This window comes from Copadichromis virginalis, linkage group LG3 (genome assembly GCF_057382275.1).
Source record: "Copadichromis virginalis isolate Kocher_CV1m ecotype Utaka linkage group LG3, C_Virginalis_male_GT1.1, whole genome shotgun sequence".
In the NCBI taxonomy this organism is placed as follows: domain Eukaryota; kingdom Metazoa; phylum Chordata; class Actinopteri; order Cichliformes; family Cichlidae; genus Copadichromis; species Copadichromis virginalis.
Window position 1 is genome coordinate 40,609,032 of NC_140620.1, and position 23,055 is coordinate 40,632,086.

General features: G+C 43.9%; 2 pseudogenes across 2 annotated transcripts in view; one reads left to right on the forward strand and one right to left on the reverse strand.

Moving 5' to 3' along the window:
* LOC146714760 (E3 ubiquitin-protein ligase RNF19B-like) overlaps window positions 1-23,055 on the reverse strand; it is a 230,548-nt pseudogene that overhangs the window by 3,701 nt on the left and 203,792 nt on the right. The gene's annotated exons all lie outside the window — the stretch shown is intronic.
* LOC146714761 (uncharacterized) lies at window positions 29-13,058 on the forward strand (annotated as a pseudogene). The gene is made up of 12 exons (XR_014918859.1): window positions 29-51; window positions 1,239-1,365; window positions 1,459-1,555; window positions 1,914-2,044; window positions 2,164-2,234; window positions 9,361-9,486; window positions 9,579-9,674; window positions 9,762-9,890; window positions 9,970-10,098; window positions 10,190-10,224; window positions 10,334-10,368; window positions 11,990-13,058. The product of XR_014918859.1 is annotated as an uncharacterized LOC146714761 (transcript).

The following is a 23,055-nucleotide window of genomic DNA, read 5'->3' on the forward strand; positions in this document are numbered from 1 at the left end:
GGCATCGAAAGTGAAAGTTTGCTGAGGTCGGTAAATCAGATAGGCTGCACGGTGAGTACTCTCCTGTTTACCCTCCCTTTTTACTACTCACCGTTAGAAAACATCATCATTATTGCTGTCTGGACTTACGGGTTATAGCGTCAGTGCGTTTGGTACTTTATACTGAAGCTGTGATTGTTTTACTGTTGCTTGAATGGTCTGTTTTATGACCCCCCGAAGGCGGGTAAGCACAGCTAAGAGGCGGCAGCATGGTTCAATAACACTCGAGACACAGACTGTTACTGTGGACGCATTCATTCAAATTTAAAGGGTTTACAATTTAAATTTGAATTTAAATCGAAAATCAGACGTTTCAAGGTTATTTTACTTATAGCACATTTGTAATGATAGCACATTACCAAAGAAACCCGTAAAAGTATCGTATTTATAATGTTGCTTTATTATTACCAGCTCAACTTTACTTTAACGAGCTTTATTTAAGGAAGCCACATAACACAGTACAGTGACGTTATTGCAGGAAGAGAGAAAACAGAACAAACGAGAGGAGGCAGACGCGACAGCGTCACACAGCTGTTGCAGATGACTCTGCTGTTCCACCACATCCTAAACTTGATGTGTTGGATTGACATCTGGTGACTGTGGAGGTCATTTGAGTACACTGAACTCATTTTAATGTTAAAGAAAACATTTTGAGAGGATTTGAGCTAACATAGTGAGTTATCCTGCTGGAAGCAGTCATCAGGAATGGTCCACTGTACACCACCAGCAGCTTTAACTGTGGCTATACGGCAGGATGGATCCGTGCTTTCATGTTGTTTATGCCAAACTCTGACCCTGCCGTCTGAATGTTTGTTGGTGCCTTTCTGGTTATCCTCAAATTCTGGAATGCCAAACTGACTTTACATCCTGGGCCACATACAGCAAACTTTAATTTTAAGTGGGCCAGACCAGTGAAGCTCCCCCTTCTGTCAGTGTAAAGAAGTTTAACTACACAATGCAAACCTGAGATATGTTATTATAAGAAAAAAGAAGCGCAATTTCAACAGCACTTTACACACAACTGTTATCTATTAATTAACTATTTTTGGCTCAGTATGAATGGCCACAGGGAAGGTTTTTATCAGGAGAAAAAGCTTCTTAAAAGCTTCTTAATGTCTATGCTAATTTTCCAAAGCCATCTAATTGACTGGATTGACTCTCCTGCTCTAACTTCTGCTGTATCTAATATCTTTCAACAGAATGAATCCAAGCATCTGACAGTAAAGTTCAGGAGTGAAAATGCCGACACACATCAGACGGACATCAGGATGAATCACTCCCTCGTGTCGAGGTTCAGAAAGAAACTAAAAAGCCTTCCTGTTGCAGGTAAGTAGTATAAAATGCAGCAGCTTAAAGCATGTGGCTCTGATTAAATGATGTGTGACTTATATTCCTTACCCTCATTGACTTACTTTTTAGATTACTATGGCCTCAAGAGTCCAGGTCTTACATGTTACCTGAACAGCGTGCTTCAGGTGCTTTTCATGACAGAAAACTTTCGTGACGCTTTGAAAAGGTTTGAAAAAAACTTTATTTGGGATGTTTTTAAATGTGGCTTTGTTGTCTTGAGGAGATGAACACAGCTGTCATAAGTTAGCATAAAGCCTGGATGAATGGGAAAGAAAAAAAAAGAAGAAATGTAGGAAAATCAGAATAAATCAGAAACGTAGAGTATCACAGAAAATGTTTGTTTTCTTTTACTCTTTGACTCAGTTTTAAGAAACAAGATGAAGTTTTTCTTTTATTTAACAGAAGTGTCAGATTGATGTGAAAGTGTATTTCTTCCAGGAGTTAATACGTGTTAAAATCTGGAAGTAAGTGGAAATATAAAGATTTTTAATCACATTACCTTTGTTTCCTGGTTACATATTAAGCAGTCCAGATCACCGGAGGGGCAGGAAAGAATCACCAATCGTTGACTCAGAGCTGAGAAGGCTGTTTGATGATTTACAGAAACAGTTGGCCGAAACACGTAACATCACAGAGAAGCTGGGCATCACAGATGGTGAGTTTACTTGACATGCCTCACTATTCTGTGTGTGCATTTGAAATGCTGTAACAAATATATTATCACTGGTGCTCTGGTAATAATTTTGCATCCTCTTCTATCTCCCTGATCTTCAGTATTTGAACAACGTGATGCTGCTGAGTATTTTGAGAAGATTTTGTGTATGACGAGCCAAGACGCTTCCAAGGTGCGACCAATATACAGCTGTGTTTACTTTAAGGGCACAGTGTTCATTAATCAGTGCTGAAATTTGAAAATATCTAGGTACACGTGTACAACGTACAGCACAGTAGGCACCAGCTGTAGCTGTCTGCTAATCGGTGTCAAAAGCGTCCTTTGGAAAATAAAGAATCCGATTTTTTATGTACCATAAACACGTGTCTGGGTAGTTGAGTAAAACTCAATATATACATATATATATATACACAAATACATATATCTATCTATCTATCTATCTATTAGGGGTGCAACGATACTCGTATCGATATTGAACCGTTCGATACAGTGCTTTCGGTTCGGTACGCATATGTATCGGACAATACAAAATTTGTAATTTATTTTATCAACTTTCCTTCTGACAATGCTGTCTGTCTGTGTTGAGCGCTCAGTGAATCTGCGTTCGACTACTCCGCCTAGGCTGCACTGTCGAGCGCAGATCCACTGAGCGCTCAACACAGACAGCATCGTCAGAAGGAAGAGCGCAGGGCAAGCCAGCAAGACAGAAGTTAAGCTCTCCTTGCAACATGGCAAATTGAACCTCCCCCACCCTCATTCAGATCTGGCGTTTGGAATTATTTTGGTTTTCATGTGACGTATGACCCTGAAGGTCAGCGCGTCATGGACTAAAGTAAAACAGTATGTTGGATGTGCCACGCAATGCTCAATTACATGGGTGGGAACTAGTGTGTTAGCGCAGTTAGCTCGTTAACGTGTTGGCTGTCTAGCCCCACACACGGGGCGATCAGGGGTAGCTCGTTAAAGGAGATTGCCATGTTGTGGCGTTAACGTCATTTCAACGAGATTAACGCTGACAGCACTAGTGGGAACACAACGAATATGACTGCACATTTACGCCGACATCATCCTGGTGCAAAGACAAGTGGAAGCAGACAAAAACAACAAGCATGCATGCTACAAACTTTACCCGAGTCATTTAGACAGCCGTTAGCACATGATTCTCCTTATGGGGACCTGATATGTTTAATATTGTGGCGAGCTCAGACAAGGTGGAGACGGAGGTGTCGTTTGGTCTTGCTTCCCGTGAGCTAGCCAGGGAGCACAGCCGTTTATTGACATCTGCAGAAGAACACTGCCGCTAGCTAACTGCTCAGCGCGGCAACCGCACAGCAACAACAACAACAACACACAGGGCGCCCTCTGACCCCGGAAGGACACACCGTCGCAGCGAGGGGGCGTCACCCGTCACTGTGGCAACATAAACAAAACATAACTGTACAAACAGAACCCCGAACAGCCCTGACCCGCTACATAGCCCCCACCTAAGAGGTCAGTCGTCCCCGACGACCCCACTACCCCATACAAAGTCCTGCAAATGTCCAGGTGCCTTCTTTTGGTGCACCGGCCGGTCACGACCGGCGGGGGAAAAGTCACTCGGGTCAGAACATGGGGTGCCACCATCATCCCACTTCTGACACCAATGTGGCGAGCTCAGACAAGGAGGAGACGGAGATGTCGTTTGGTCTTGCTTCCCGTGAGCTAGCCAGGGAGCACAGCCGTTTATTGATATCTGCAGAAGAACACTAGAACCGCTAGCTAACTGCTCAGCGCGGCAACCGCACAGCAACAACAACAACAACACACAGGGCGCCCTCTGACCCCGGAAGGACACAACGTCGCAGCGAGAGGGCGTCACCCGTCACTATGGCAACATAAACAAAACATAACTGTACAAACAGAACCCCGAACAGCCCTGACCCGCTACAATATGCTGCTGAGAATATAGCCCAGAAGAAGCGTATAGTATAGCTTTTATTTTGGAAAGAGCCATTTCTCTGTAATAAACTCTCTTTTCCAAAGACGAGTGATTCCTCAATCAGATACAGGGCTTGCAAAATCGCTAGCCTGACGTCCCGGGGCTAGCGATTTTTCCAGTCGGGCTACCAAAATCTATCTCTGCCCTGCCCGTCGGACTATTGTAGGAAGGAAAAATATATGTCAATGCTTTTGCATTCTTTCGGAAATGTAGCTGGGTAATTATGTCATTGGCATCGATGAGCCACTGTCAATATGTGACATATTGAAATTGCGTTTGAATTTGTGCTTGTTTTTTGCTTTCACTTTGCAATCGCGCGAACTGCGTATAGAGAGCGACAGTACTGATTGGTGAGTGATGATAATTTGCGCACCAATTCCTCTGACATCGTCTTATCAATCGTTAGCTTACTATGCAAACATGACAAGTGAAATCTCCCGCAGCAAGCTTAAACATATGAGAGGTTGATCGCGCAGAGAATCGCTGACCGTTATGTGTGTGTGTGTGTGTGTGTGTGTGTGTGTGTGTGTGTAAAAGCAGCAGGATATATATTTTAGTTCTGCTGAGCCAAATAAGACGGGTCAGGGTGAAGAAGTGACAGCCAAAGAAAAGCTTACCACAAAACGGAAAAGTTATGACAAATCAGACTATAAGGCAAAAAGAAAGTGCAGTTTTATGGTTTCATGGACAAAAGAATTTCTGTGGCTGCAATATGTGGAGCTAAATAACCAGGGCTGCACATAAGTGGTCCACAGGTGCGCATTCGCTGTCAAAATAAAAAACGCGCACAAGATAAGAAGTTGTAACGCGTGTTTGCGTACATAAGATTTTCAGGAGGAGGACAGACATTTGTTTAGAACTCTTAAAGATGTCGAAGAAGCAAGCTCCTTTAAGCAATTACTTTGGTGTTCCTCCACCTCCAAAGAAATGTCAGGAGTCCGAACCACAAAAGAAGCACGTATTCTCGGAAAAGTGGTTGCAGGAGGTGAGCTGGCTTCAAACAAATGATGAACGCACAGAGATGTGGTGCGGAATGTGCCGTGAAAATCCCACTCTAGCGGACAAAAACAGTGCTTTTTATATGGATGCAAACGCGCGTTGCAACTTCTTATCTGGTGCGCGTCTTTTATTTTGACAGCGAATGCGCACATGCGGACCACTTATGTGCACCCGTGTGTTAAGGAAAATGTTATAAAACACTTCTTCAGTAAAGACTCAGAGAAGAGAAACACAGACAGTTTTACTTGTTGCTTAGCAAGGGCAGCTCTGAGCTCTAAGAGACTCGCGCTGAGCACTGCCCCGGTCTTTATTTTATACTTCAGTGTGTGTGTGTGTGTGTGTGTGTGTGTGTGTGTGTGTGTGTGTGTGTGTTCTGATCAAAGGGTCAAACATCCTTGGTCAGGAAGAGGGTAGTCTCCCCCACCCTAGATGGTTCACCCTAGATAACACCGTGAGGAAGTCCAGCAGTTCAAGCACTTAGACTAGAACAGACGTAGTTACGTTAATCCTACCGTAAAACAATAAAACAAGGTACGACCTCTCTCATGCTCCCAGGATGTGGTGGTGAACACCCTAGGATGAGACATTCTTTCAATATGCCACCAACTATATACTTCTACACACAAATGATTACATGCAGCATTCTACCATATGCAAACTTATATCACTAAAAGATTATACTGACTACTAAATACAATTTTCCATTGACACCGTGTAAATAACATAATGTTCTGCCGGGTGTGTTGTTGGTTTTCTCTCGATTTCTGAGTCGACAAGCGCCTTTGTTACTGGGACCAGTCATTTTAAGAAAGGCCCCCATTAGAACCCATGAGAAATGCAAGAAATGCATTATTGCTCAGTCTGCAATATCTTTCCCAGAACAAACACCAATTGCAAATAACATACTAAAAATAAACCTGAAAAATCTGTTTAGAACAGCATACTATGTTGTGAAGAGTGAACTACCACTGGCAAAATTTAGCAGTTTTTGCAAACTTCAAAAAGCAAATAGCCTAGATCTTGGTTCCACTTGTCTCTTACCCGTGACTTCAGTGGAAATTTCAAATTCAGGATCTGACACAGACTGATTCATGTCCTACACAGTTCTTACAAGTTGATAGAAACTTCTGTTCAATTAGAACCAAGTATTTGAGTTGATGATTTTTATACAATGTTGTAATTTGTTTTTCAACAATTTTTTGATTAATGTTTTGTTTCCTTTACAATATTATACTTTAATGTATAATATTGTAAAGGAAACAAAACATCAATCAAAAAATTGCTCTCTTTTTTATTCGGGCTACTTACATTTATTTTGGGCTACCAAAAACTGAAGAGTCCCTGCCCGAAGGGCTACCAGGGATTTTGAAATTTTGAGAGCCCTGAGATATATTTAGTTTTTTAATTACTTTTGTTTCAGCAACATTAAATTTAAAAACTGTACTTTTGAGTTAAAATATCTATTTATAATTTTAATAAATGACAAATTAAAAAGGCATGAACATTTTTTTGTATTGAAAAAATATCGAACCGTGACACCAAAGTATCGAACCGAACCGAACCGTGAATTTTGTGTATCGTTGCACCCCCACTATATATATATATATATATATATATATATATATATATATATATATACTTTTTCAAATATGTGCATTAGCTGAGTTAGAGTGTAAAGATGAAAATACTTAGATTTACCCAAGACAATATAAGAGAGGGAAACATAGTCAAAGTATTTTGAATTCTGCATGCAGAATTATGAAGCAGTGCAGATGGTGGTAGAAGTTTAACTTCCAAGGAGAAAAAGTTTAAAAAGGAATCTTTTTAAAAATGTAAATGTTGGTGATTCTATACAGACTGTTTGTTATGTTCTAGTGAGTGTTGACAGGTTAAAAGTTCTTTTATACAATGCTTAACAAATGAATTAGAGCGCCACCGTGTGATAATGACTTTAACCGCATTCACGATGTCTTTAATCAAAATGATAGTTTTAATTCTAATACACTCAACAAAAATATAAACGCAACACCTTTGTTACTGCTCCCATTCCCCATGGGATGGACGTAGAGACCTAAAATTCATTCCAGATACACAATATAACCATCCCTCCCAAACAGTGGTCACAAATCAGTCCAAATGTGTGGTAGTGGGCACATCTGCCATATTGAGATAATCCATCCCACCTCACAGGTGTGCCACATCAGGATGCTGATCTGACATCATGAGTAGTGCACAGGTGTACCTCAGACTGCCCACAACAAAAGGCCACCCTGGAATGTGCAGTTTTTTGCGCTATTGGGGGTCTGGGGACCCAGAACCGTCAGTATCTGGTGTGACCACCATTTGCCTCATGCAGTGCAACACATCGTCGCATGGAGTCTATCAGATTGTCAATTGTGGCCTGTGGAATGTTGGTCCACTCCACTCCACTCGTATACGCCGGTCAAGCACATCCCGAACATGCTCAATGGGTGACATGTCCGGTGAGTATGCTGGCCATGCAAGAACTGGGACATTCTCCTCAGCTCTTTCTGGGACAGTGGCGCGGCTGCCCCTCTGTTAGTCTTCCTTGGTCTCTTGTGTTCTGGGGGCCTCTGGATGTCTGGAGTTTTGATCTCCTCCATACCTGCTTCATGCCCTGAAGGACGGGGCTGTGGCCCCCCCACACCCTCTAGCAGATCATTACATGAAGGAACCTTTTAAAAAAACAAGCGCGTCCATGCTCACAGGTGTACACACGGGTGATCACACTCACAAACTACACCCTTTTGGCTCCTACCTCAAAGCACACTGTGTTCTGTTGATCTTATGTGCTGCACAATAATGTTTAACATTTAGTATTTACTGTCATATTCCCATATATCATTGTGATGTTGTTTATTCTATTACTCTTGTTCGCTTCGGCTTGTTTTCTTTTTTCTTTCTCAACAGGTGATCCAGGTGATCGATATATGCATTTTATCTTTTTTCCTGCCCATTCTGTTGGTTTTTGTTTTTTGCCCTTCTCCCCCGTCCCTCTTCTCAGCTGTTTCTCTTTCCCTCTTTCTTTCTCTCCTTCTTTCTCCAGTCAAGTCTGTCCCGTATACAGCAAGTGAAAATAAAATAAACAATAAAAGGTGAATCAAATGGACCATTATGGCAAGGCTGGGATGGTCAATTTGGTAAAGTAAATCCGTTGGGCATCTTTCTTTGCCTTTAGACAATAATTCTGATGGCAAAAGAGCCAAACGGGACAGGCAAAAAAAAAAAAAAAAAAAAAAGAACTGGGACATTCTCAGCTGCCATCTGCCCTGAACAATGTGAACCATGATTCATCCGTGAAGCGCACACCTCTCCAACGTGCCAGACGCCATCGAATGTGAGCATTTGCCCACACAAGTCTGTTACGGCGACGAGCTGGAGTCAGGTCAAGACCCCGATGAGGACGACGGGCATGCAGTTGAGCATCCCTGAGACGGTTTCTGACAGTTTGTGCAGAAATTGTTTGGTTGTGCAAACCAATTGTTCCAGCAGCTGTCTGGGTGGCTGGTCTCAGACGATCTTGGAGGTGAACCTGCTGGATGTGGAGGTCCTGGGCTGGTGTGGTTACACGAGGTCTGCGGTTGTGAGGCCGGTTGGATGTGCTGCCATATTCTCTGAAACGCCTGTGGAGACGGCTTATGGTTGAGAAATAAACATTCAATGCACGGGCGACAGATCTGGTTGACATTCCTGCTGTCAGCATGCCAATTGCACGCTCCCTCATTGCTTGTGGCATCTGTGGCATTTTGCTGTGAGACAAAACTGCACATTCCAGGGTGGCCTTTTGTTGTGGGCAGTCTGAGGTACACCTGTGCACTACTCATGATGTCAGATCAGCATCCTGATGTGGCACACCTGTGAGGTGGGATGGATTATCTCAATATAGCAGATGTGCCCACTACCACACATTTGGACTGATTTGTGACCACTGTTTGGGAGGGATGGTTATATTGTGTATCTGGAATGAATTTTAGGTCTCTACGTCCATCCCATGGGGAATGGGAGCAGTAACAAAGGTGTTGCGTTTATATTTTTGTTGAGTGTATATAATCCATGAACTTTCACATTTCCCATTTTACAAAAAAAGCAGAAAAAATTAGCAGAAATTACTTTTTTGATTAATAAGCCAAATGAGTTATTCATTTGCATTCCTGAACAGAAAATAGGAGTAGATGTAGCAATAAGCCTGCCAAATTATTGTACTTTAATCTAACAAAATGCTTTTGTCAGTGCAGTATAGCTCTAACAGTGTCTCTGATTACACGGGTGCACAGCAACAATTGCACTTTTTTGTGTCCAGATCTTTAAAGGAGAGCTGAATCACAGGACAACATGCTGTAACTGCGACATGAAGAACGATTCCAGGAGCTTCTTTTGGATTCTGCCACTAATGGTGGAAGATTCAAGATATAAAACCTACAATGTGGTACTGAATTTTCCCCCATCAAAAAGAAGGGTATATATTTTCAAAATGTTAAGAAAGCAATCTGTTTTACATAAAATCTTCATGGTGTGCAGGAGCAAGGTCTCGAAGCTTTCTTTGAGTTACAACAAGTATCTGGTGATGACCAGATATACTGCAGCCGCTGTGATGAAAAGCAAAATGCAGACATTGTGAGTGATGAATCTGATCTCTTAAAGTTTTTATCACAAAAGATGAATGCCTCTGGTTCATGTAGTTGTTTTTATGTTGTGTCCTAGAAATGGGAGATAACTCAACATCCAGATGTTCTGACCCTCCTGCTAAAGAGATTTACCTTTGACTACAAGCTGAGGCGCTACGTCAAGCTTCACTGCAAAGCTGATGTGCCTCAAACTTTACACATGGAGGTATTTTAGACACAACAGGGAATCGTTTCAACTTTTATTTATTACATTTAATGACTTTGTTTTATTTGTATCTCTCCAGAAATATACTTATGAGCTCTACGCCGTGGTTAACCACTTTGGCAGTCTAACAGGAGGACACTACACCGCAGAAATCAAATCATATGAAAATGGGCAGTGGTACTGCTTCGATGATGGATGGGTTAAAAGTGTAAGGGAGCATAATTTGACGAGTCCTCAGACAGTTAAGTTTAACAACATGACATTAAGTCATTAATTTATTATTATTTTTCATTTTCCAGGTCAAACTATTTTTGGCTAAAGAAAACCCACTGAGGTAAACACTTCTTTTTGTCTAATGCCACATGAGGAATATTTCCTGAGCTAGAATCAAGTTATGTCTGACATGATGCAGCTGTGTTTCTAAAACCCCTCCCCAATAACAGGTCTTCTACAGCTTACATCCTCCTGTACAGGAAAGGTAAGTTTTCTTAAGATCACCTCTTGTAATTTTTTTTTAAATTAATGAATATAATTTATTTGAAAGGGTTAACCCAGCGGAAAAAGAAAATTATTTCCTACTGTTAATTCAAAGTGAAGGTTTGTATGGTTGTACGGTCTTTACCTTTTGACAGGGGTGGGCAATTCCAGGCCTCGAGGGTCGGTGTCCTGCAGGTTTTAGATCTCACTCTGGGTCAGCACACCTGAATCAAATGATTAGTTCATTATCAGTCCTCGGCTGTATCCCAATTCAGGGTCTGCAGCCTTAAAGGCCTCATTTTAAGGCCGATTACGTCACAGCGACGCGACGAAGGCTGTCCCAATTTGAAGGCTGCTCGAAATGCGGCCCTCAAATGCGTCCTTCATTTCCCTGAATTTTAAGGACGTGGCGGTGTAGACTTCGTGGCCCAACATATCCCAGAATGCATAGCGCGGCGGTGGGTGTGGATGATTTTGCCGAAAAAAAAACGGCGGATGAGGGGCGCCCGAAGAGTAAACTTTAAGTAAGTACTGAATATTATGTCACTTATTTATGTGCAAATGTTTACTAACGAAGAACATTAAAACATTACTGTTGGCCACATGTCGGCAAAGTTATGTGACATTAGTGACGTTTGTACTAACTTGGTTTTAAAGCCTTTACTTTAAAATATACACCGTCCAATAGCTGACCTTAATCTTACAGAGAATGATCAAAGCTCATGTAGAAAGAAACAAACAAATGAACAAAAGATTTTCTCCTTCATTTCTGTCAAACAATGCTGTATGAAACGTTTCCAGCTGTTAGTATCATGGTTGCTAGGCAACCTGGGAAGCGCAACGGAGGCTAGACCGTCCCATTTCACAAGCCTCGCACTTCCGGCCTTAGCGGTCTTTAAGTACGCGGCCCTTGAGGATCGTTGCGGCTGCGTACTTTGCGGCTGCGTACTTTAAGGCTGCAGACCCTGAACTGGAGAACTTCAAGACATTTTGAGGAGGTAATTTACCCATTTCAATCAGCTGTGTTGGATCAAGAACACATCTAAAACCTGCAGAACACCAACTCTTGAGGCCTGGAGTTGCCCTTATGATATATATAAACTGATGTTGTGATTTGGAGCCAAATAAATAAAATTGAATTTAATTGTAATTGAAGGTGACATTATTTCACTAGACTTAGATGTGAGGTGTTTCCCAAAAGCTGTAGATAAAAATCATATTAAGAGTATCTGAAGAATGACTTGGACCTGTAGGAGGAGCCAAAACTGCATGCTTTAAAGAAGTACTGGTTGTTTTTGTTTCAGTTTTAAGTTCTTTCCCTGTTTTGAAGAACACTAATGTACAAATCAGAAAATTAATCAGTAACACAAATTGATTAAACTATTTTTTGCACAATTGATTGGCCAGTTCACCTAAAATATTCATTTCCTAAAAGCCAAATGTCACTTAATACAGCTTTTCTTTTTTATGGAGTGCCAGTTGTTTTGCCACACACATATCAGACTGATGCAAAAATGATGGCATTCATAATAAATGCCATGAGAGCAATAATCTCTTCTCCAAATACAGATTACTCATTGATCATTCTGTGTTTTACTAATCTTCCATTTTTCTGTTCAAAGTGAGAAAAGAAGCTCCAAAGACGGATGGAAGTGATCACAACGCTCAGTGTGCACATTCAGACGTCAAGGCTGAAGGAAGGAGTCATGAGACACACAGAGGAGACACTGCTTTTCCTCATTATCAACCAGAGAGATATGATGACAAAAGGAAGGACATTTTAAAGGGCTTCAACAGTGATTTGCCAAAAAGCTGCCGTGATGATGGAGTTTTGGGAAAACTGATGAACTTTAATGGAGAACCGGATAAACATCCAAACCAAAGAGCAGCACGGATAAACAAAACAACTGAACATCAAATGAGTATTAAAGCAGATGTTCAGTGGCTTGATTCATATAAAAAGGCACACATGTATCCTGATATCAACAGAACAGAAAATTTGAGAACACACAAAATTCATGGGATTCAGCAAAACATTCCCAAAAGAAACACCAGAAGGTACGAGACACTTCCTGGGAGGCTACAAACAACACTGGTACTGAGACTGGAACAAAAACAAGTACACCAAGGAGTAGCCCAGGAAGAAGTAGACAGAAACCTGTAGACACAAAAGCTGAGGAAAAGAAGAAGGAGGCACTAAAAGAAGCATCAATACAAGGAAACAGCCTGTTAGACAGAGAAGGAACAGTTCTGTCACTGCTGCTGATAAAAGGATTGTAATGGTTACTGTTGTTCAGTCCCGGACCCAACAAACTACTCCAAGAGTTACCGTACAATCAATGAAGCCTCTAATTACAAAAAGTCAGTAAATCAGACCAGAAATTTAAACTCCTTAAACAGCAACAATATGAAAACACAGAATGTTGTTACTATAGACAGCAAACTCGGGACCAAACACAAGCAACAACAAACTACAAGCGAGACAGAGAAAAAAAATGTTATGAAAAAACCTTGGAAGTGATGTTGTTAATTGTGATCAGTAAACTGTGATCAGGAATGTATTTGTTTACATTTTTATATGTCAGTGTCTTTCTTATTTACTATTGGCTAATGCACATAGGTAATCATAGTTTTACAGTTTGGGTCTCTCCACATGTTCTCTGTAAATCCAAATAAATCACTAACAAACTGTGTTTGTATTTAAAATGTTCAGTAAATTCTTTAATGAGACTTTCTGCATTTGTGTTGTCAAGATATGCAGTTGTTACTTGCTGAAGATCTCAAACACACCTTTTTGTATGGTGACCCTGAGAGGTCAGATGCAGTACAGCAGCTGCAGAAGTGACAGAAATGAAAACATATGATGGACTGCTGTAAAAAAAGTGATAAATTTGCATGTGTGTAGAAAACCCTTGTGTTCTAATAACATGATTCATGTGTGATTTGTGAGCTTTTGTGGCATTTTTTGGCTTCCATCATGTTTTGTTCAGCTTTACTTCTGTTGTGTTTGTGTGCTTTTGCAGCATTTTCTATTTCCTGTGTTTCCTGTGGTTTCAGTAAGTTGGTTTCAGTAAGTTCTTTCTCTCAGGGCCACCATACTTTTCACTGAATTGTCAAGATGTTGTACATGGTACACGTTTTTTAATGGAACTGATAAATACTATTTGCAGTGATTTTCAATGGGATAAATTTTAAAGAGGAACAGCTGATAAACAAACACACCCTGCTGTCATCATAAACTGAGATATGAGTTTAGATTTCCAGTCAGGAGATGTCCAATAAAGAAACACATTCACACACTTGGTTATTTAAGTTGTTACATGCCGAGTGCTGCACAGGAACTATAATGTAGACCAGGGGTCGGTAACCCTAGGCACGTGTGCCACAGTTGGCACGCGAAGGGTTAACTGATGGCACGGCCATAGCTGGACTGGCCATCGGGCATACCGGGCATTTGCTCGGTGGGTTTTTTTTTTTTTGTAACGGTATAAACAATAAAAGGTGGTGGATTGGCCAGATGCTGGCCGGTGTGTAAAAATAACTCAGTTCTTTGGTGGTGGCATCGCAGAGCTTCCACAGATTCAGTAAAATTAACAAGTAGTGGAGGCCAGCAGGTGGATGAGGGAGATCGGAGGCAGGACGAGGAGAGACCCGAGGCGGCCGCCGGTCCGAGTGTCAGGTGAACTGAACTTCAGGTAAGAAGTTATGACCTGCAGTCTATCTGTGTCAGATATAAACCAAGTTTAGGTGGAGTTTATTTTCATTATGCTGACTTTTTACAGTCAGTTACAATAACTCGTACTGCGTGCTAGCTAGCATGACAGAGTTTCTATACAGCTGGGTGGGTGCTTTGATGTTACTGATGTTGAACTTTATTTAATTCATAAGGTTAGTTAGTAGAGTTGCCAACCGTCCCGTAAAAAGACGGAATCGTCCCGCATTCAGAGAAAATATTACGCGTTTTGTGTTGAGCTGAGAGGTGACGCAGTTTGTCCCGTACTTCAGCTAGAATGAAAAAGACACAAAGGTGGATTTATTCTGTCGTTACGCTGTCAGCTGCCTCTTCTTCTCTCATTCTCTCCCCCTCCCGCTCCTGTTTCTATTTCAATCATGAAACTGATCAATGATCAGCTGATCGGCTTTTCTCTCTCTTTTGTTTATCGCCCACTTTGCGCCAGAAAGAGGAAACCAGCGGATGTCGCGCTAAACAACAGCAGCACGTTTAAGCTTGATCAGCTGTTGTTAGAATTTATATAATATTAATTTCTAGTATTAGCTGATGTTTGCTGGAGCCACAGCTGTAAAAGCTGCTGGTCATGAAATCGGTTTGGATATGTGGTGAGAGGGAAATGGTAAATGTATAGCGCTTTACTAGTCCCTAAGGACCCCAAAGCGCTTTACACATCCAGTCATCCACCCATTCACACACACTGGTGATGGCAAGCTACATTGTAGCCACAGCCACCCTGGGGCGCACTGACAGAGGTGAGGCTGCCGGACACTGGCACCACCGGGCCAGATTTTTTGTCCCAGTCCAGTCCTGTATGCAGCTCATCTGCAGTCTGGTGTTACCTACATCTTCCTATTTGGAAGGCAGAATTTCCGAGTTCTGAGTACAATCGAAAGCACCACGACTGCAGTTTCTGTGTTGGATGTAAAAAGCGCACATGGCAGCGGTCAACGATGGTCCAGGCGTGGGATTTCTCTTGTGGAAATATGCACATTATTTTTTCCTTTTTATTGGTAGGTGGCACAGTGCACTTGTGGCAAGTAAGCAAGCTAGAAGACTGGCAAAGTTATGGAAGCAACACATTAACAAGAGAATTCTGAGTAAAACCAAAATTACTTTCCCTAGTAACTAGTTACTTTGAAAGTAACGAGTAACTTGAAGTAACTGAGTTACTTTTGATAGAAGTAAGTAGTAATGTAACTAAGTTACTAATTTAAAGTAACTTACCCAACACTGATAATAACGTGACTATAATAATGTGCAGGGAAGATGAAGGGAGCATCCCAACTATATTTCCAGTCGACTTAACCAAATTTTGAATTTGGGATCTGAGCTCAGAAAGTTTGCCAAACCATGTAGTGATACCATAACGGATAACAGATTCATGTTATTTAACAGTGTATAAGTGTTTATGGTATTAAGTGCTGATATTTGATCCATAAATAACAATCGTGCATAAGCTGAGGGGTTTTCTAAATGCTTTAAAATCAAGTGAGTTAAAGTAATCAAGCCATCATCAGTGCTTCTCCCAACATTATATTCAAATTGTACTTCACTTCACAAGTGCTCAACCATAATGCATTCAAAGGATTTCATTACTATTGATGTTACTGCTGCAGGTCTGTGATCATTATTTTGCTGACTGCAGCCCTTTTCTATTGTTAAAATCTCCCAATTCTTTTAATCTTTGGGCTGAAGGAAGGACATTACTCGGTGTATAAATGCTCAATCAACAATTCTTTTATTTCCATACAATTCAACACTTATGAGCATAAGCCATCATGATGGGGAGACATGCATGAAAAGGGTCACAGCAAATCTCAAACTGGTGGAGGGTTACTCAAGCTCTTATAGCCTTTAGTGGCCCCCATCTAGTCGTAAAAGCCTAAACATGTCACGGTTCGCTTGAGGACTCACACGCAGGACTCAGAGGCACAGTCAGTATTTATTACAGTTCCACCAGGTGTATATACAAACAGTGCAGGGGATAGTGCTATATACAAAGCGGTGACAGGGAAGGGCTCCGGGGAAATCCAGGTAGGGAAAAGACACTTGCTCCTCTTCTGGCTCTCTCTCCAAACACTCACACAAAAGGGAATCCACTCGGGGAATGCAGGGTCGGCTCCAGGGGATCTATGTACAGAAGGAAACACACGTTAGACGCTTTGCACAGGGAAGCAAAAGAGAACTTGCTCAGAGTCGGGCTGCACTGACGCGAGTCACACACAACGATCCAGCGATGAGTAGAAGCCACTCCCTGGCTTAAATGCTGGCTGCGCTGATGAGGCCCAGGTGTTTCCTCTTCAGAGGGTTGTGGGCCAAGGGCGTGAACCCACCATGAGTTCCGCCCTGGCGAGAGAGCGAGAGAGAGAACACTACTAGTCAGCGGCCTGCTGATCCCCTGGCCGTGACAAAACATTCACATTCTTTCTCTCACACAGCGCCTAAGTTATGACCTCGGCTCCTTATTTTTCTGCTCTCTGTAAAGGTGGGGGTATGGAATGTGGTCTGTCTCTTCTATTATCGGCACAAGGTCCTCTGCACACAACATTCTCTTCATGATTCAGCAGTATAAAATGTCAAGAAACAGTGTAACACATTCAACAGTGTCAAATAATACAGGTCAATACAATAGATCTAATGATTTTCACACTCTTTTAAGTCAGAACATAATTCAACTACTTTAACTACAGATATAAGATAACATATGATAACAGAATAATCTCACACTATATAGTGAGGATGAAGCTGATATCAACAGGACTCCAAGCTGGAGTCAGCTCATCAGCAAATGTTTAAAGAGAAAAGCTGAAACAGCATCAGGCCCACGGGCCTTTTTGGTGTTTAAGTTTTTAAATGTGATTATTTTTATTTTATTCTATTCACAACCCTTAGATCAGTTACTAAGTGAGTCTCTGTTAGATCACATTACGATCTTATAAAATCCGACCATCAGCCGTTCAACTTCATTTACTACATGCATTTCTTTCTTACTCCCGCAACACCTCCCACAGGACACCCCGAGGGACACGGTCGAATGCCTTCTCCAAGTCCACAAAACACATGTAGACTGGTTGGGCAAACTCCCATGCACCCTCAAGTATCCTCGAGAGGATAAAGAGCTGGTCCAGTGTTCCGCGACCAGGACGAAAACCGCATTGTTCCTCCTGTATCCGAGGTTCGACTAGCGGACGAACTCTCCTTTCCAGCACCCTGGCATAGACTTTCCCAGGGAGGCTGAGGAGTGTGATCCCCCTGTAGTTGGAACACACCCTCCGGTCCCCCTTCTTAAAGATGGGGACCACCACTCCGGTCTGCCAGTCCACGGGTACTGCCCCTGATCTCCACGCAACATTGCAGAGGCGTGTCAAATAGGACAGCCCTGCAACGTCCAGAGCCTTCTGGAACTCGGGGCGGACCTCATCAACACCAGGGGCTCTGCCACCAAGGAGTTGTTTAACTGCCTCAGTGACCTCGCCCCCGGAAATTGGCGGGTCATTCCCCTCATCCCCAGACTCTGCTTCCTCCTTGGAAGACATGTCAGTGGGATTAAGGAGGTCCTCGAAGTATTCCTTCCACCGCCTGACAATTTTCTCAGTCGACGTCAGCAGCGCTCCGCCAGCACTATACACAGTGCAGGTAGAGCACGGCTTTCCCCTCCTGAGATGCCTGACGGTTTGCCAGAATCTCTTCGAGGCAGTCCGAAAGTCTTTTTCCATGGCCTCTCCGAACTCCTCCCACACCCGAGTTTTTGCTTCAGCCACTGCCCGAGCCGCATTCCGCTTGGCCTGTCGATACCTGTCGGCTGCCTCCGGAGTCCCACAGGCTAACCAAGCCCGATAGGACTCCTTCTTCAGCTTGGTGGCTCCCTTCACCTCTGGTGTCCACCATTTGGTTCGGGGATTACCACCACGGCAGGCACCAACCACCTTGCGGCCGCAGCTCAATGCAGCAGCTTCGGCAATGGAGACGCTGAACATGGTCCATTCGGACTCAATGTCCCCAGTCTCCCTCGGAATGCTGTTGAAGCTCTGCCGGAGGTGTGCGTTGAAGATCTCGCGGACTGGGACCTCTGCTAGACGTTCCCAGCACATGCTCACTATGCGTTTAGGTGCACCAGGTCTGTCCAGCGTCCTCCCCCGCCACCTGATCCAACTCACCACCAGGTGGTGATCAGTTGACAGCTCAGCCCCTCTCTTTACCCGAGTGTCCAGAACATATGGTCGCAGGTCTGGTGATACGATTACAAAATCGATCATCGACCTACGGCCTAGAGCGTCCTGGTGCCACGTGCACTTATGGACACTCTTATGTTCGAACAAGGTGTTCGTTATGGCCAAACTGTGATTAGCACAGAAGTCCAATAACAAAGCACCGCTCGGGTTCAGATCAGGGAGGCCGTTCCTCCCAATCACGCCCCTCCAGGTCTCGCTGTCGTTACCCACGTGAGCATTGAAGTCTCCCAGCAGGACAACAGAGTCTCCAGGTGGAGCACCTTCCAGCACCCCCCCCCCCCCCCCCAGGGACTCTAAGAAGGCTGGGTACTCCGAACTGCCACTTGGCGCATAAGCGCAGATGACAGTCAGGACCCGTTCCCTGACCCTAAGGCGCAGGGAACAAACCCCCTCATCCACCGGGAAAAACCCCAATGTACCGGCAGCAAGCCGAGGGGATATTAGAATACCCACCCCAGCCCGCCGCCTCTCACCAGGGGCAACTCCAGACTGAGACAGAGTCCAGCCCCTCTCCAGAAGACTGGTTCCAGAGCCCAAGCCATGCGTAGAGGTGAGCCCGACTATATCTAGCTGGTACCTCTCAACCTCACGCACTAACTCAGGCTCCTTCCCCACCAGAGAGGTGACATTCCATGTCCCTATTGCCAGTCTTGGCAGCCGGGGGTCAGTCCGCCAGGGCCTCCGCTCCTGGCCGCCACCCGGCACACAATGCACCCGACCCCTATGGCGCCTCCTGCGGGAGGATGGGCCCATGTCTCCTCTTCGGGCTGTGGATGATGTGGTTCTGTTGGCTTCATCGGGTGAGGGCCTCCAGCTCGCACTGGAGCGGTTCGCAGCCGAGTGTGAAGCAGCGGGAATGAGGATCAGCACCTCCAAATCTGAGGCCATGGTTCTCAGCCGGAAAAGGGTGGAGTGCCCACTTCGGGTCGGGGATGAGTTCCTGCCCCAAGTGGAGGAGTTCAAGTATCTCGGGGTCTTGTTCGCGAGTGATGGGAGAAGGGAGCCGGAGATCGACAGACGGATTGGGGCTGCAGCTGCAGTAATGCGGACGCTGCACTGGTCCGTCGTGGTGAAGAGGGAGCTGAGTGTAAAAGCGAAGCTCTCAATTTACCGGTCGATCTACGTCCCTACCCTCACCTATGGCCACGAGCTGTGGGTAGTGACCGAAAGAACGAGATTGCGGATACAAGCAGAAATGGGCTTCCTCCGAAGGGTGGCTGGCCTCTCCCTTAGAGATAGGGTGAGAAGTTCGGCCATCTGGGAGGGGCTCAGAGTAGAGCCGCTGCTGCTCCACATCGAAAGGAGCCAGCTGAGGTGGTTCGGGCATCTGACAAGGATGCCCCCTGGGCGCCTCCTGGGTGAGGTGTTCCAGGCATGTCCCACCGGGAGGAGGCCCCGGGGCAGACCCAGGACACGCTGGAGAGATTATATCTCTCGGCTGGCCTGGGAACGCCTTGGTGTTCCCCCGGATAAGCTGGAGGAGGTGGCTGGGGAGAGGGAGGTCTGGGCCTCCTTGCTTAGGCTGCTGCCCCCGCGACCGGGCCTCGGATAAAGCGGATGAAGATGGATGGATGGATGGATGGATGGATGTTTCACAGATGATGGTAATGGTCCTATCCTGGTGAGTCCTGTTCATCCTGTGACTGAGGGAGCTTCTGTTAGTCTGAGCTGCAGTTCGAGAACACAAAAAATACTTTCCAATGTGTTTTTCTGTCACAATGACAAACTTATTCAAAATGATACCCGAGGGGAGCTGAAGATCTCTGCAGTGTCAAAGTCTGATGAAGGTTTCAACTAGTGTCAGTACTCAGGAAGAGAGTCAGCACAGAGCTGGATGTCAGTTAAAGGTGAGCAGGATCAAAACATTTGATGTGTTTCTGTAAATGAGTTTCATGACTGACAGATAACATCATACTATCTCTTTAAATGTTTGAAGCCACCTGGGTCTATTTAGTCAGAATTTTATAAAACTATTATATTATATCTCTATCAGCATATATATGTATATATATATATATATATATATATATATATATATATATATATATATATATATATATATATATATATATATATATATTAGGGGTGCAATGATACTCGTATCGATATTGAACCGTTCGATACAGTGCTTTCGGTTCGGTAGGCATATGTATCGAACAATACAAAAATTTTAATTTATTTTATCAACTTTCCTTCTGACGATGCTGTCTGTGTTGAGCGCTCAGTGAATCTGCGCTCGACAGTGCAGCCTAGGCGGAGTAGTCGAACGCAGATTCACTGAGCGCAGGGCAAGCCAGTGAGACAGAAGTTAAGCTCTCCTTGCAACATGGCAAATTGAACCTCCCTCACCCTTATTCAGATCTGGCGTTTGGAACTATTTTGGTTTTCATGTGACGTATGACCCTGAAGGTAAGCGCGTCATGGACTAAAGTAAAACATTATGTTGGATGTGCCAGGCAATGCTCAATTACATGGGTGGGAGCTAGTGTGTTAGCGCAGGTAGCTCGTTAACGTGTTGGCCGTCCAGCCCCACGCACGGGGCGATCCGCGGTAGCTCGTTAACGGAGATTTGCCGTGTTGTGGCGTTAACGTCATTTCAACGAGATTTACGCTGACAGCACTAGTGGGAACACAACGAATATGACTGCACATTTACACCGACATCATCCTAGTGCAAAGACGAGTGGAAGCAGACAAAAACAACAAGCACGCATGCTACAAACTTTACCCGAGTCATTTAGACAGCCGTTAGCACATGATTCTCCTTATGGGGACCTGATATGTTTAATATGCTGCTGAGAATATAGCCCAGAAGAAGCGTATAGTATAGCTTTTATTTTGGAAAGAGCCATTTCTCTGTAATAAACTCTCTTTTCCAAAGATGAGTGATTCCTCAATCAGATACAGGGCTCGCAAAATCGCTAGCCCGACGTCCCGGGGCTAGCGATTTTTCCAGTCGGGCTACCAAAATCTATCTCTGCCCTGCCCGTCGGCCTATCGTAGGAAGGAAAAATATATGTCAATGCTTTTGCATTCTTTCGGAAATGTAGCTGGGTAATTATGTCATTGGCATCGGTGAGCCACTCTCAATATGTGACATACTGAAATCGCGTTTGAATTTGCGCTTGTGTTTTGCTTTCACTTTGCAATCGCGCGAACTGTGTATAGAGAGCGACAGTACTGATTGGTGAGTGATGATAATTTGCGCACCAATTCCTCTGACATCGTCTTATCAATCGTTAGCTTACTATGCAAACATGACAAGTGAAATCTCCCGCAGCAAGCTTAAACATGTGAGAGGTTGATCGCGCAGAGAATCGCTAAGCTTCTGTGAGTGCGTGTGTAAAAGCAGCAGGATATATATTTTAGTTCTGCTGAGCCAAATAAGACAGGTCAGGGTGAAGAAGTGACAGCCAAAGAAAAGCTTACCACAAAACAAAAAAGTTATGACAAATCAGACTATAAGGCAAAAAGAAAGTGCAGCTTTATGGTTTCATGGACAAAAGAATTTCTGTGGCTGCAATATGCTAAATAACCAGGGCTGCACATAAGTGGTCCGCAGGTGCGCATTCGCTGTCAAAATATAAAAACGCGCACAAGATAAGAAGTTGCAACGCGTGTTTGCATACATAAGATTTTCAGGAGGAGGACAGACATTTGTTTAGAACTCTTAAAGATGTCGAAGAAGCAAGCTCCATCCATCCATCCATCTTCATCCGCTTTATCCGAGGCCGGGTCGCGGGGGCAGCAGCCTAAGCAAAGAGCTCCTCCTTGAATCGCTACCTTATCGTGGTGGAGGGGTTTGTGTGTCCCAGGGATCCCAGGGGCTATGTTGTCTGGGGGCTTTTGCCCCCTGGTAGGGTCTCCCATGGCAAATTGGTCCTGGGTGAGGGACCAGACAAAGAGCGATTCAGAAGACCCTTATGAAAAGAATATCGAGGGAACAGTTTACCCTGCCCGGGATAGGGTTACCGGGGCCCCGCCCTGGAGCCAGGCCCGGGGAGGGTGCCTGAGGGCGAGCGTCTGGTGGCCGGGCCTTAGTCCATGGGGCCCGGCCGGGCACAGCCCGAAGAGGAGACATGGGCCAATCCTCCCGCAGGCCCACCACCCGCAGGAGGCGCCATAGGGGTCGGGTGCATTGTGTGCCGGGTGGCGGCCAGGAGCGGAGGCCCTGGCGGACTGACCCCCGGCTGCCAAGACTGGCAATAGAGAAGCAAGCTCCTTTAAGCAATTACTGTGATGTTCCTCCACCTCCAAAGAAATGTCAGGAGTCCGAACCACAAAAGAAGCGCGTATTCTCGGAAAAGTAGTTGCAGGAGGTGAGATGGCTTCAAACAAATGATGAACGCACAGAGATGTGGTGCAGAATGTGCTGTGAAAATTTAATAAATGACAAATTAAAAAGGCATGAACATTTTTTTTGTATCGAAAAAATATCGAACCGTGACACCAAAGTATCGAACCGAACCGTGAATTTTGTGTATCGTTGCACCCCTAATATATATATATATATATATATATATATATATATATATATATATATATATATATATATATATATCAACATTCTATATTGATTATATCAGTAACATAACTTGCAAAACAAAGTTATGGGAAGCCTAAATTAAGTTTTCAGAATATTCAAAGCCTGAGAGACTTTGTTTCATTGTAAGGTTTTTAAAAGTTTAAATTGTCTAACACATATACAATTTGAAATTAATCA